Consider the following 15,745-nt stretch of genomic DNA (forward strand, 5'->3'; position numbering starts at 1 on the left):
ATGAAATGCTGTTAAAACATGGTTTAACAACCGTGTTAAAACATTGAAAAAAACGCTAAAATGATGTGTCTTTATGTTAGTGTTAATGTTAATAATTTTATGCCAGTTGTAGACGGGGTGTTATGCATGTGACTTAGTATTAGAGATATTCATAGGATAGTCGTATGGAAAAATGAACTTATATATACTCTTACCACTCATGGTGAAGTAATTCGTATTATATAAATATATTTTACAACATTAATTCATTAAATATGTGAATTCTTTATTGGATTATTAGTTTTTTCTAAAAAAAACCGAAAATTTCACAAAATATTTTTTGACGTTTTCAAAAATATTTTGACGATTTTATACCAAAATTATCTGGCAACAGTGGTGATAAGCAAGATGTATTAACAAAGTGGCAGCGTAACTACAATTAAAAATGGCTACAATATGCGGGCAGACATAAAATAGAAATCACAGATATATATAATTGAAATATTCCATCATGACGCTGGGCCACATATTGCAATACCTGCAAAACTATTTAGAATGAAGTGATCTAGAAGTTTTGCATCAGCCGCTTTATTGTCAAGACAGTGCTCTGTGCGACTACTATTTGGAACATAGCATCCGTATTGGGTTGACTCGTTCTTGGCCTCAAAAGATGAGTAGTTCTTTGGAACAAATCAAGATCCCAGCAGCAGTTTATATTTTTATAATTTTTTTATACCCTTCACCATGAGTGGCAAGGGTATATATAAGTTTGTCATTCCGTTTGTAATTTCCACATTTTTCATTTGCGACCCCATAGAGTATATATATTCTGGATCGTTATAGATAGCGGAATCGACATAGCCATGTCCGTCTGTGTGTTGAAATCAACTTTCCGAAGCCCCCAGATAACTTACACGATTCATAAATCAATATCTCCAGAATTCTTCCGGGTCGGTTGCTATTTAAAATCGGGAAAATCGGTCCACAAATGGCTGAGATATAAGCAAATATAAACAAAAAACCATGTATTTTGTTAGTGTTTCATGAAATATATAATCTTACTCAGTAACAAAATAGAGTTGTTTATAATGAGTACTCATATGAGCAACTCTATCATACGTAACCCAGCAGTTAAGCAAGTAGTCAATGTATCCCTTAAAGAGAGTAATTGTCACAAATGTCTTATCACTTGGCTAACTCCAATTTATATATTTTGGTCGTTTGACACGTGTGTGCACTTTGTAGTGCAGAGAGAAGACAATTGGTTACTTTATACATCCCAAGTAATCTAGCGTTAAGACAATTGACACTTAAGTGTCTCTAAGTAATCTGGAGTGTAGTCACTTTAAACGTTTTGTGAGTAATTCGTACAAACTGGTTTTATACAAATTTTGTTGATATAATTCTCATACAGTTTATTTTTATTTTTGCTTAAGTATCTGGTATCCCATGTAATATAGCATGAAGTCAAAAATAGTCACTTTAGTGTCTCTTAGTAACCTATAGAGAAGTCACTTCCTACTTTTTTTTTTGTTGACTACTTTCGATCAGCTATCAGATAGTCACATTGTATCAAAAGAGTCAATTGAACCCCTGCTTAGGACATGTACGTGTTAAAATAACTAGTCAAGTAGCTGATCAAGTAACCAGTTACGAAGCTAGTAAGGTAACTGACGCCATGTAACCAGTATGTGAATCTAATGCGTTGCCTACTTTGGACCAGCTATTAGACAGTCCCATTGTAATCAAAAAAAGACAATTGACCCCCTGCCTAGGACATGCCCGTGTTAAAATGACTAGTCACGTGGCTATCGAAGTAACTAGCTCCCACCCTAAAGGATGGGTAAAATCACTAGTTCGGTACTGTCTCCTCGAACTGCTGGGAAACAACAAACACATTTGTGTGTGTTTCGTTTATTTTTATTTTTGTTGTTGTTATTTTTTTTCAATACACAATTGTGCAAGACTAGTTTTTTTGTTTTTTTTGGTTAGTTTTCGTGTATTTATATTAAGGTATACACTTTGGTGAAGGGTCACCGGCTTGTTTGGTTTTGTTGAAAATATTTATTAATTTTAGTACGCACTTTTTTCTGGTCACACATTTTAATCAGATTAACAACAAATGAACATAATTGACATTGAACATAATAACTGAAATGCTTTACAAAGGTAACTTGATAAAAAAAATCAAATAATAATTGGGTAAAAAGTTTTAATGAAAAACGTGTGTTAAGAATTTTACGATCTCAGTCCTTATTAAGATTCTAAAACTAAAATTTGTATCAAAATTAGAATAGGAATACAAATATTAGGAACAATTTAATCCACATTTATTCCGAACTATTTTTTTGTTATTGGTTCTGACTTAGTCACATTAAGAAAATGTATATAAAATTATGGTGATCAAAGATGGAGCTCCTTTTCTTGATTAAACCCTTATTGGCCAAGTTATTAGCGAATTTAGATATTTTGAGTTTTTATATAATCGAGCTCCTTTTCTTGATTAAACGCTTTTTGGCCAAGTTATTAACGAATTTAGATATTCAGAGTTTTTATATAAAAATCGATTTTTGGTCAGAAATATAAGTGATCACAGATCGAGCTCCTTTTCTTGATTAAACGCTTTTTGGCCAAGTTATTAACGAATTTAGATATTCAGAGTTTTTATATAAAAATTGAATTTTGGTCAGAAATATAAATGATCACAGATCGAGCTCCTTTTGTTGATTAAACGCTTATTGGCCAAGTTATTCGAGAATTTAGATATTTTGAGTTTTTATATAAAAATCGATTTTTGGTCAGAAATATAAGTGATCACAGATCGAGCTCCTTTTCTTGATTAAACGCTTTTTGGCCAAGTTATTAACGAATTTAGATATTCAGAGTTTTTATATAAAAATCGATTTTTGGTCAGAAATATAAGTGATCACAGATCGAGCTCCTTTTCTTGATTAAACGCTTTTTGGCCAAGTTATTAACGAATTTAGATATTCAGAGTTTTTATATAAAAATTGAATTTTGGTCAGAAATATAAATGATCACAGATCGAGCTCCTTTTGTTGATTAAACGCTTATTGGCCAAGTTATTCGAGAATTTAGATATTTTGAGTTTTTATATAAAAATCGATTTTTGGTCAGAAATATAAGTGATCACAGATCGAGCTCCTTTTCTTGATTAAACGCTTTTTGGCCAAGCTATTAACGAATTTAGATATTTTGAGTTTTTATATAAAAATCGATTTTTGGTCAGAAATATAAGTGATCACAGATCGAGCTCCTTTTCTTGATTAAACGTTTTTTGGCCAAGTTATTAACGAATTTAGATATTCAGAGTTTTTATATAAAAATTGAATTTTGGTCAGAAATATAATTGATCACAGATCGAGCTCCTTTTGTTGATTAAACGCTTATTGGCCAAGTTATTAGCGAATTTAGATATTTTGAGTTTTTATATAAAAATGGATTTTTGGTCAGAAATATAAGTGATCACAGATCGAGCTCCTTTTGTTGATTAAACGCTTTTTGGCCAAGTTATTAACGAATTTAGATATTCAGAGTTTTTATATAAAAATCGATTTTTGGTCAGAAATATAAGTGATCACAGATCGAGCTCCTTTTGTTGATTAAACGCTTTTTGGCCAAGTTATTAACGAATTTAGATATTTTGAGTTTTTATATAAAAATTGAATTTTGGTCAGAAATATAATTGATCACAGATCGAGCTCCTTTTCTTGATTAAACGCTTATTGGCCAAGTTATTCGAGAATTTAGATATTTTGAGTTTTTATATAAAATCGATTTTTGGTCAGAAATATAAGTGATCACAGATCGAGCTCCTTTTCTTGATTACTGTTACTACTGTTGGTACTTAAATTAATTAAATATGTATGAATTAAACGCATTGAATCATAAAAAGAAGAAATTTTATAATAATGACAACTGAACTGACAGCTTATTGCTTAGCAATAATTGATCACCCTAGGTCTCCACGTAGCAATTTTTATTGCTAAGCTCAAGCAATAACGTCGGCAGAGCAACAGCAGAGTGATTGCTGATTGCTTTAGGTGGAGAAAACGTTCGTCACAAATACAAAATTTTCAAAGCGAGAAGTTCTATGAAAAACTGTGGTTTATTTTACGTTAAATGATTTTTTCACTAATTTCTTTGTTTTTTTGTTTGTTTTGGTTCTTAAATAAATTAAATATGGATAATTAATCGCATCGAATCATAGAAAGAAGAAATTTTACATTAATGACAACTGAACTGACAGCTTATTGCTTAGCAATAATTGCTCAGACAATCAGCAGAGCAATCATTGCGCAATGGATTGCTACATATGGCAATTTGCGGTCTACACTCGCAAATTTCATTGACGCAATCAAATTTGACAATTGCAGCAATAAATATTGCTACGTGGAGACCTAGGGTCAGGCAATCAGTAAAGCAATCATTGCGCAATGGATTGCTACGTATGGCAATTTGCCGTCTACACTTGCAAATTTTATTGACGCAATCAAATTTGACAATTGCAGCAATAAATATTGCTACGTGTAGACATAGGATCAGATAACATTGTATTGACCACAAACATCATTAATAGTTATGATAAAAATTCTTCAAGTACGACAGGGGACATAAACAGAAATTTTTACTTATTTCGGCATAATTTTTCTTTTAAAATTAATAAAAATTTTCTTCCACAATTTTATTTTTAAATAATTTGAAAATAGTTATGAACAAAACAACACATTTTATTTTTTTTACATATTATTGATAGATAATTTTTAATTTTAACATGGTAAATGTATGACAAATATAGTTAGAAAACATAAAAATTTAAGTGACGTTTACACAATTGAAAAATTATGAGTTTTACTTTTCCATTAAAGATCAATACATACATACTGAGAACTCGTTGATGATGCAAAAAAATTAAAACTAATAAAAATACAATGAAAACCAGTTTTAATGAATAAACATCTAAAATCAGTTTAGAAATCTTTAGAAAAAATTTCTAAATTTATTTCCAAAATTTCTCATAAATTCATATCAAAAATAGCTAGATTGCAACATTGTACAAGCTAAAAAATATGTTTCCCGCTAAAATGTTAGCATTTTTGCTATACACTCAGAGTTGCATTATATATTCTGGAGGGAAAATAAACAGGGACGTTTGTACATTTATTATTCATAGCATGTAGCTTACATATAGGTTGCACTAAGGAACTGCCTTCATATATATCAAATATAGGTAACCTCGTGGCACTCATCACGTTCCAATTTGGAGGAACTTGATTTTCTTTGAAATGGGTCTACCATGTATACTTTCATCTCTACTATAGGTAACCTCGTGGCACTGACCACGTTCCATGGAATATTAAATTCCATTTTTTTTCTGACCAATTTGGAGGAACTTGATTTTCTCTGAAATGGGTCTTCCGATTTTTTGCACGGAAAGCGTTTTTTAATCTATACCATGTATACTTTCATCTCTACTATAGGTAACCTCGTGGCACTGACCACATTCCATGGAATATTAAATTCCATTTTATTTCTGACCAATTTGGAGGAACTTGATTTTCTCTGAAATGGGTCTTCCGATTTTTTGCATGGAAAGCGTTTTATAATCTATAGCATGTATACTTTCTTCCCTACTATAGGTAATCTCGTGGCACTGACCACATTCCATGGAATATTAAATTCCATTTTATTTCTGACCAATTTGGAGGAACTTGATTTTCTCTGAAATGGGTCTTCCTATTTTTTGCACGGAAAGCGTTTTTTAATCTATACCATGTATACTTTCATCTCTACCATAGGTAACCTCGTGACACTGACCACGTTCCATGGAATATTAAATTCCATTTTTTTTCTGACCAATTTGGAGGAACTTGATTTTCTCTGAAATGGGTCTTCCGATTTTTTGCACGGAAAGCGTTTTTTAATCTATACCATGTATACTTTCATCTCTACTATAGGTAACCTCGTGGCACTGACCACGTTCCATGGAATATTAAATTCCATTTTATTTCTGACCAATTTGGAGGAACTTGATTTTCTCTGAAATGGGTCTTCCGATTTTTTGCATGGAAAGCGTTTTATAATCTATAGCATGTATACCTTCTTCCCTACTATAGGTAATCTCGTGGCACTGACCACATTCCATGGAATATTAAATTCCATTTTATTTCTGACCAATTTGGAGGAACTTGATTTTCTCTGAAATGGGTCTTCCTATTTTTTGCACGGAAAGCGTTTTTTAATCTATACCATGTATACTTTCATCTCTACCATAGGTAACCTCGTGGCACTGACCACATTCCATGGAATATTAAATTCCATTTTTTTCTAAACCAATTGGGAGGAACTTGATTTTCTCTGAAATGGGTCTTCCGATTTTTTGCACGGAAAGCGTTTTTTAATCTATACCATGTATACTTTCATCTCTACTATAGGTAACCTCGTGGCACTGACCACATTCCATGGAATATTAAATTCCATTTTATTTCTGACCAATTTGGAGGAACTTGATTTTCTCTGAAATGGGTCTTCCGATTTTTTGCACGGAAAGTGTTTTTTAATCTATACCATGTACACTTTCATCTCTACTATAGGTAACCTCGTGGCACTGACCACATTCCATGGAATATTAAATTCCATTTTTTTTCTGACCAATTTGAAGGAACTTGATTTTCTCTGAAATGGGTCTTCCGAATTTTTGCACGGAAAGCGTTTTTTAATCTATACCATGTATACTTTCATCTCTACTATAGGTGGCACTGACCACATTCCATGGAATATTAAATTCCATTTTATTTCTGACCAATTTGGAGGAACTTGATTTTCTCTGAAATGGGTCTTCCGATTTTTTGCACGGAAAGGGTTTTTTAATCTATACCATGTATACTTTCATCTCTACTATAGGTAACCTCGTGGCACTGACCACGTTCCATGGAATATTAAATTCCATTTTATTTCTGACCAATTTGGAGGAACTTGATTTTCTCTGAAATGGGTCTTCGGATTTTTTGCACGGAAAGCGTTTTATAATCTATAGCATGTATACTTTCTTCCCTACTATAGGTAATCTCGTGGCACTGACCACATTCCATGGAATATTAAATTCCATTTTATTTCTGACCAATTTGGAGGAACTTGATTTTCTCTGAAATGGGTCTTCCTATTTTTTACATGGAAAGCGTTTTATAATCTATAGCATGTATACTTTCATCCCTACTATAGGTAACCTCGTGGCACTGACCACATTCCATGGAATATTAAATTCCATTTTATTTCTGACCAATTTGGAGGAACTTGATTTTCTCTGAAATGGGTCTTCCGATTTTTTGCACGGAAAGCGTTTTATAATCTATACCATGTATACTTTCATCTCTACTATAGGTAACCTCGTGGCACTGACCACATTCCATGGAATATTAAATTCCATTTTATTTCTGACCAATTTGGAGGAACTTGATTTTCTCTGAAACGGGTCTTCCGAATTTTTGCACGGAAAGCGTTTTTTAATCTATACCATGTATACTTTCATCTCTACTATAGGTAACCTCGTGGCACTGACCACATTCCATGGAATATTAAATTCCATTTTATTTCTGACCAATTTGGAGGAACTTGATTTTCTCTGAAATGGGTCTTCCTATTTTTTGCACGGAAAGCGTTTTTTAATCTATACCATGTATACTTTCATCTCTACTATAGGTAACCTCGTGGCACTGACCACGTTCCATGGAATATTAAATTCCATTTTATTTCTGATCAATTTGGAGGAACTTGATTTTCTCTGAAATGGGTCTTCCGATTTTTTGCACGGAATGCGTTTTATAATCTATACCATGTATACTTTCATCTCTACTATAGGTAACCTCGTGGCACTGACCACGTTCCATGGAATATTAAATTCCATTTTTTTTCTGACCAATTTGGAGGAACTTGATTTTCTCTGAAATGGGTCTTCCGATTTTTTGCACGGAAAGCGTTTTTTAATCTATACCATGTATACTTTCATCTCTACTATAGGTAACCTCGTGGCACTGACCACATTCCATGGAATATTAAATTCCATTTTATTTCTGACCAATTTGGAGGAACTTGTTTTTCTCTGAAATGGGTCTTCCGATTTTTTGCACGGAAAGGGTTTTTTAATCTATACCATGTATACTTTCATCTCTACTATAGGTAACCTCGTGGCACTGACCACGTTCCATGGAATATTAAATTCCATTTTTTTTCTGACCAATTTGGAGGAACTTGATTTTCTCTGAAATGGGTCTTCCGATTTTTTGCACGGAAAGCGTTTTTTAATCTATACCATGTATACTTTCATCTCTACTATAGGTAACCTCGTGGCACTGACCACGTTCCATGGAATATTAAATTCCATTTTTTTTCTGACCAATTTGGAGGAACTTAATTTTCTCTGAAATGGGTCTTCCGATTTTTTGCACGGAAAGCGTTTTATAATCTATAGCATGTATACTTTCATCCCTACTATAGGCACTGACCACGTTCCATGGAATATTAAATTCCATTTTTTTTCTGACCAATTTGGAGGAACTTGATTTTCTCTGAAATGGGTCTTCCGATTTTTTGCACGGAAAGCGTTTTATAATCTATAGCATGTATACTTTCATCCCTACTATAGGTAACCTCGTGGCACTGACCACGTTCCATGGAATATTAAATTCCATTTTTTTTCTGACCAATTTGGAGGAACTTGATTTTCTCTGAAATGGGTCTTCCGATTTTTTGCACGGAAAGCGTTTTTTAATCTATACCATGTATACCTTCATCTCTACTATAGGTAACCTCGTGGCACTGACCACGTTCCATGGAATATTAAATTCCATTTTTTTCTGACCAATTTGGAGGAACTTGATTTTCTCTGAAATGGGTCTTCCGATTTTTTGCACGGAAAGCGTTTTATAATCTATAGCATGTATACTTTCATCCCTACTATAGGTAATCTCGTGGCACTGACCACATTCCATGGAATATTAAATTCCATTTTATTTCTGACCAATTTGGAGGAACTTGATTTTCTCTGAAATGGGTCTTCCTATTTTTTGCATGGAAAGCGTTTTATAATCTATAGCATGTATACTTTCATCTCTACTATAGGTAACCTCGTGGCACTGACCACGTTCCATGGAATATTAAATTCCATTTTTTTTCTGACCAATTTGGAGGAACTTGATTTTCTCTGAAATGGGTCTTCCGATTTTTTGCACGGAAAGCGTTTTTTAATCTATACCATGTATACTTTCATCTCTACTATAGGTAACCTCGTGGCACTGACCACATTCCATGGAATATTAAATTCCATTTTATTTCTGACCAATTTGGAGGAACTTGATTTTCTCTGAAATGGGTCTTCCGATTTTTTGCACGGAAAGCGTTTTTTAATCTATACCATGTATACTTTCATCTCTACTATAGGTAACCTAGTGGCACTGACCACATTCCATGGAATATTAAATTCCATTTTATTTCTGACCAATTTGGAGGAACTTGTTTTTCTCTGAAATGGGTCTTCCGATTTTTTGCACGGAAAGGGTTTTTTAATCTATACCATGTATACTTTCATCTCTACTATAGGTAACCTCGTGGCACTGACCACGTTCCATGGAATATTAAATTCCATTTTTTTTCTGACCAATTTGGAGGAACTTGATTTTCTCTGAAATGGGTCTTCCGATTTTTTGCACGGAAAGCGTTTTTTAATCTATACCATGTATACTTTCATCTCTACTATAGGTAACCTCGTGGCACTGACCACGTTCCATGGAATATTAAATTCCATTTTTTTTCTGACCAATTTGGAGGAACTTAATTTTCTCTGAAATGGGTCTTCCGATTTTTTGCACGGAAAGCGTTTTATAATCTATAGCATGTATACTTTCATCCCTACTATAGGTAATCTCGTGGCACTGACCACATTCCATGGAATATTAAATTCCATTTTTTTTCTGACCAATTTGGAGGAACTTGATTTTCTCTGAAATGGGTCTTCCGAATTTTTGCACGGAAAGCGTTTTTTAATCTATACCATGTATACTTTCATCTCTACTATAGGTAACCTCGTGGCACTGACCACATTCCATGGAATATTAAATTCCATTTTTTTCTGACCAATTTGGAGGAACTTGATTTTCTCTGAAATGGGTCTTCCGACTTTTTGCATGGAAAGGGTTTTATAATCTATAGCATGTATACTTTCATCCCTACTATAGGTAACCTCGTGGCACTGACCACGTTCCATGGAATATTAAATTCCATTTTTTTCTGACCAATTTGGAGGAACTTGATTTTCTCTGAAATGGGTCTTCCGATTTTTTGCATGGAAAGCGTTTTATAATCTATAGCATGTATACTTTCATCCCTACTATAGGTAACCTCGTGGCACTGACCACGTTCCATGGAATATTAAATTCCATTTTTTTCTGACCAATTTGGAGGAACTTGATTTTCTCTGAAATGGGTCTTCCTATTTTTTGCATGGAAAGCGTTTTATAATCTATAGCATGTATACTTTCATCCCTACTATAGGTAACCTCGTGGCACTGACCACGTTCCATGGAATATTAAATTCCATTTTTTTTCTGACCAATTTGGAGGAACTTGATTTTCTCTGAAATGGGTCTTCCGATTTTTTGCACGGAAAGCGTTTTATAATCTATAGCATGTATACTTTCATCCCTACTATAGGTAATCTCGTGGCACTGACCACATTCCATGGAATATAAAATTCCATTTTTTTCTGACCAATTTGGAGGAATTTGATTTTCTCTGAAATGGGTCTTCCGATTTTTTGCATGGAAAGCGTTTTATAATCTATAGCATGTATACTTTCATCCCTACTATAGGTAACCTCGTGGCACTGACCACGTTCCATGGAATATTAAATTCCATTTTTTTTCTGACCAATTTGGAGGAACTTGATTTTCTCTGAAATGGGTCTTCCGATTTTTTGCACGGAAAGCGTTTTTTAATCTATACCATGTATACTTTCATCTCTACTATAGGTAACCTCGTGGCACTGACCACGTTCCATGGAATATTAAATTCCATTTTTTTTCTGACCAATTTGGAGGAACTTAATTTTCTCTGAAATGGGTCTTCCGATTTTTTGCACGGAAAGCGTTTTATAATCTATAGCATGTATACTTTCATCCCTACTATAGGCACTGACCACGTTCCATGGAATATTAAATTCCATTTTTTTTCTGACCAATTTGGAGGAACTTGATTTTCTCTGAAATGGGTCTTCCGATTTTTTGCACGGAAAGCGTTTTATAATCTATAGCATGTATACTTTCATCCCTACTATAGGTAACCTCGTGGCACTGACCACGTTCCATGGAATATTAAATTCCATTTTTTTTCTGACCAATTTGGAGGAACTTGATTTTCTCTGAAATGGGTCTTCCGATTTTTTGCACGGAAAGCGTTTTTTAATCTATACCATGTATACCTTCATCTCTACTATAGGTAACCTCGTGGCACTGACCACGTTCCATGGAATATTAAATTCCATTTTTTTCTGACCAATTTGGAGGAACTTGATTTTCTCTGAAATGGGTCTTCCGATTTTTTGCACGGAAAGCGTTTTATAATCTATAGCATGTATACTTTCATCCCTACTATAGGTAATCTCGTGGCACTGACCACATTCCATGGAATATTAAATTCCATTTTATTTCTGACCAATTTGGAGGAACTTGATTTTCTCTGAAATGGGTCTTCCTATTTTTTGCATGGAAAGCGTTTTATAATCTATAGCATGTATACTTTCATCTCTACTATAGGTAACCTCGTGGCACTGACCACGTTCCATGGAATATTAAATTCCATTTTTTTTCTGACCAATTTGGAGGAACTTGATTTTCTCTGAAATGGGTCTTCCGATTTTTTGCACGGAAAGCGTTTTTTAATCTATACCATGTATACTTTCATCTCTACTATAGGTAACCTCGTGGCACTGACCACATTCCATGGAATATTAAATTCCATTTTATTTCTGACCAATTTGGAGGAACTTGATTTTCTCTGAAATGGGTCTTCCGATTTTTTGCACGGAAAGCGTTTTTTAATCTATACCATGTATACTTTCATCTCTACTATAGGTAACCTAGTGGCACTGACCACATTCCATGGAATATTAAATTCCATTTTATTTCTGACCAATTTGGAGGAACTTGTTTTTCTCTGAAATGGGTCTTCCGATTTTTTGCACGGAAAGGGTTTTTTAATCTATACCATGTATACTTTCATCTCTACTATAGGTAACCTCGTGGCACTGACCACGTTCCATGGAATATTAAATTCCATTTTTTTTCTGACCAATTTGGAGGAACTTGATTTTCTCTGAAATGGGTCTTCCGATTTTTTGCACGGAAAGCGTTTTTTAATCTATACCATGTATACTTTCATCTCTACTATAGGTAACCTCGTGGCACTGACCACGTTCCATGGAATATTAAATTCCATTTTTTTTCTGACCAATTTGGAGGAACTTAATTTTCTCTGAAATGGGTCTTCCGATTTTTTGCACGGAAAGCGTTTTATAATCTATAGCATGTATACTTTCATCCCTACTATAGGTAATCTCGTGGCACTGACCACATTCCATGGAATATTAAATTCCATTTTTTTTCTGACCAATTTGGAGGAACTTGATTTTCTCTGAAATGGGTCTTCCGAATTTTTGCACGGAAAGCGTTTTTTAATCTATACCATGTATACTTTCATCTCTACTATAGGTAACCTCGTGGCACTGACCACATTCCATGGAATATTAAATTCCATTTTTTTCTGACCAATTTGGAGGAACTTGATTTTCTCTGAAATGGGTCTTCCGACTTTTTGCATGGAAAGGGTTTTATAATCTATAGCATGTATACTTTCATCCCTACTATAGGTAACCTCGTGGCACTGACCACGTTCCATGGAATATTAAATTCCATTTTTTTCTGACCAATTTGGAGGAACTTGATTTTCTCTGAAATGGGTCTTCCGATTTTTTGCATGGAAAGCGTTTTATAATCTATAGCATGTATACTTTCATCCCTACTATAGGTAACCTCGTGGCACTGACCACGTTCCATGGAATATTAAATTCCATTTTTTTCTGACCAATTTGGAGGAACTTGATTTTCTCTGAAATGGGTCTTCCTATTTTTTGCATGGAAAGCGTTTTATAATCTATAGCATGTATACTTTCATCCCTACTATAGGTAACCTCGTGGCACTGACCACGTTCCATGGAATATTAAATTCCATTTTTTTTCTGACCAATTTGGAGGAACTTGATTTTCTCTGAAATGGGTCTTCCGATTTTTTGCACGGAAAGCGTTTTATAATCTATAGCATGTATACTTTCATCCCTACTATAGGTAATCTCGTGGCACTGACCACATTCCATGGAATATAAAATTCCATTTTTTTCTGACCAATTTGGAGGAATTTGATTTTCTCTGAAATGGGTCTTCCGATTTTTTGCATGGAAAGCGTTTTATAATCTATAGCATGTATACTTTCATCCCTACTATAGGTAACCTCGTGGCACTGACCACGTTCCATGGAATATTAAATTCCATTTTTTTTCTGACCAATTTGGAGGAACTTGATTTTCTCTGAAATGGGTCTTCCGATTTTTTGCACGGAAAGCGTTTTTTAATCTATACCATGTATACTTTCATCTCTACTATAGGTAACCTCGTGGCACTGACCACGTTCCATGGAATATTAAATTCCATTTTTTTTCTGACCAATTTGGAGGAACTTAATTTTCTCTGAAATGGGTCTTCCGATTTTTTGCACGGAAAGCGTTTTATAATCTATAGCATGTATACTTTCATCCCTACTATAGGCACTGACCACGTTCCATGGAATATTAAATTCCATTTTTTTTCTGACCAATTTGGAGGAACTTGATTTTCTCTGAAATGGGTCTTCCGATTTTTTGCACGGAAAGCGTTTTATAATCTATAGCATGTATACTTTCATCCCTACTATAGGTAACCTCGTGGCACTGACCACGTTCCATGGAATATTAAATTCCATTTTTTTTCTGACCAATTTGGAGGAACTTGATTTTCTCTGAAATGGGTCTTCCGATTTTTTGCACGGAAAGCGTTTTTTAATCTATACCATGTATACCTTCATCTCTACTATAGGTAACCTCGTGGCACTGACCACGTTCCATGGAATATTAAATTCCATTTTTTTCTGACCAATTTGGAGGAACTTGATTTTCTCTGAAATGGGTCTTCCGATTTTTTGCACGGAAAGCGTTTTATAATCTATAGCATGTATACTTTCATCCCTACTATAGGTAATCTCGTGGCACTGACCACATTCCATGGAATATTAAATTCCATTTTATTTCTGACCAATTTGGAGGAACTTGATTTTCTCTGAAATGGGTCTTCCTATTTTTTGCATGGAAAGCGTTTTATAATCTATAGCATGTATACTTTCATCTCTACTATAGGTAACCTCGTGGCACTGACCACGTTCCATGGAATATTAAATTCCATTTTTTTTCTGACCAATTTGGAGGAACTTGATTTTCTCTGAAATGGGTCTTCCGATTTTTTGCACGGAAAGCGTTTTTTAATCTATACCATGTATACTTTCATCTCTACTATAGGTAACCTCGTGGCACTGACCACATTCCATGGAATATTAAATTCCATTTTATTTCTGACCAATTTGGAGGAACTTGATTTTCTCTGAAATGGGTCTTCCGATTTTTTGCACGGAAAGCGTTTTTTAATCTATACCATGTATACTTTCATCTCTACTATAGGTAACCTAGTGGCACTGACCACATTCCATGGAATATTAAATTCCATTTTATTTCTGACCAATTTGGAGGAACTTGTTTTTCTCTGAAATGGGTCTTCCGATTTTTTGCACGGAAAGGGTTTTTTAATCTATACCATGTATACTTTCATCTCTACTATAGGTAACCTCGTGGCACTGACCACGTTCCATGGAATATTAAATTCCATTTTTTTTCTGACCAATTTGGAGGAACTTGATTTTCTCTGAAATGGGTCTTCCGATTTTTTGCACGGAAAGCGTTTTTTAATCTATACCATGTATACTTTCATCTCTACTATAGGTAACCTCGTGGCACTGACCACGTTCCATGGAATATTAAATTCCATTTTTTTTCTGACCAATTTGGAGGAACTTAATTTTCTCTGAAATGGGTCTTCCGATTTTTTGCACGGAAAGCGTTTTATAATCTATAGCATGTATACTTTCATCCCTACTATAGGTAATCTCGTGGCACTGACCACATTCCATGGAATATTAAATTCCATTTTTTTTCTGACCAATTTGGAGGAACTTGATTTTCTCTGAAATGGGTCTTCCGAATTTTTGCACGGAAAGCGTTTTTTAATCTATACCATGTATACTTTCATCTCTACTATAGGTAACCTCGTGGCACTGACCACATTCCATGGAATATTAAATTCCATTTTTTTCTGACCAATTTGGAGGAACTTGATTTTCTCTGAAATGGGTCTTCCGACTTTTTGCATGGAAAGGGTTTTATAATCTATAGCATGTATACTTTCATCCCTACTATAGGTAACCTCGTGGCACTGACCACGTTCCATGGAATATTAAATTCCATTTTTTTCTGACCAATTTGGAGGAACTTGATTTTCTCTGAAATGGGTCTTCCGATTTTTTGCATGGAAAGCGTTTTATAATCTATAGCATGTATACT

This window comes from Calliphora vicina, chromosome 1 (assembly GCF_958450345.1).
Source record: "Calliphora vicina chromosome 1, idCalVici1.1, whole genome shotgun sequence".
NCBI lineage: Eukaryota > Metazoa > Arthropoda > Insecta > Diptera > Calliphoridae > Calliphora > Calliphora vicina.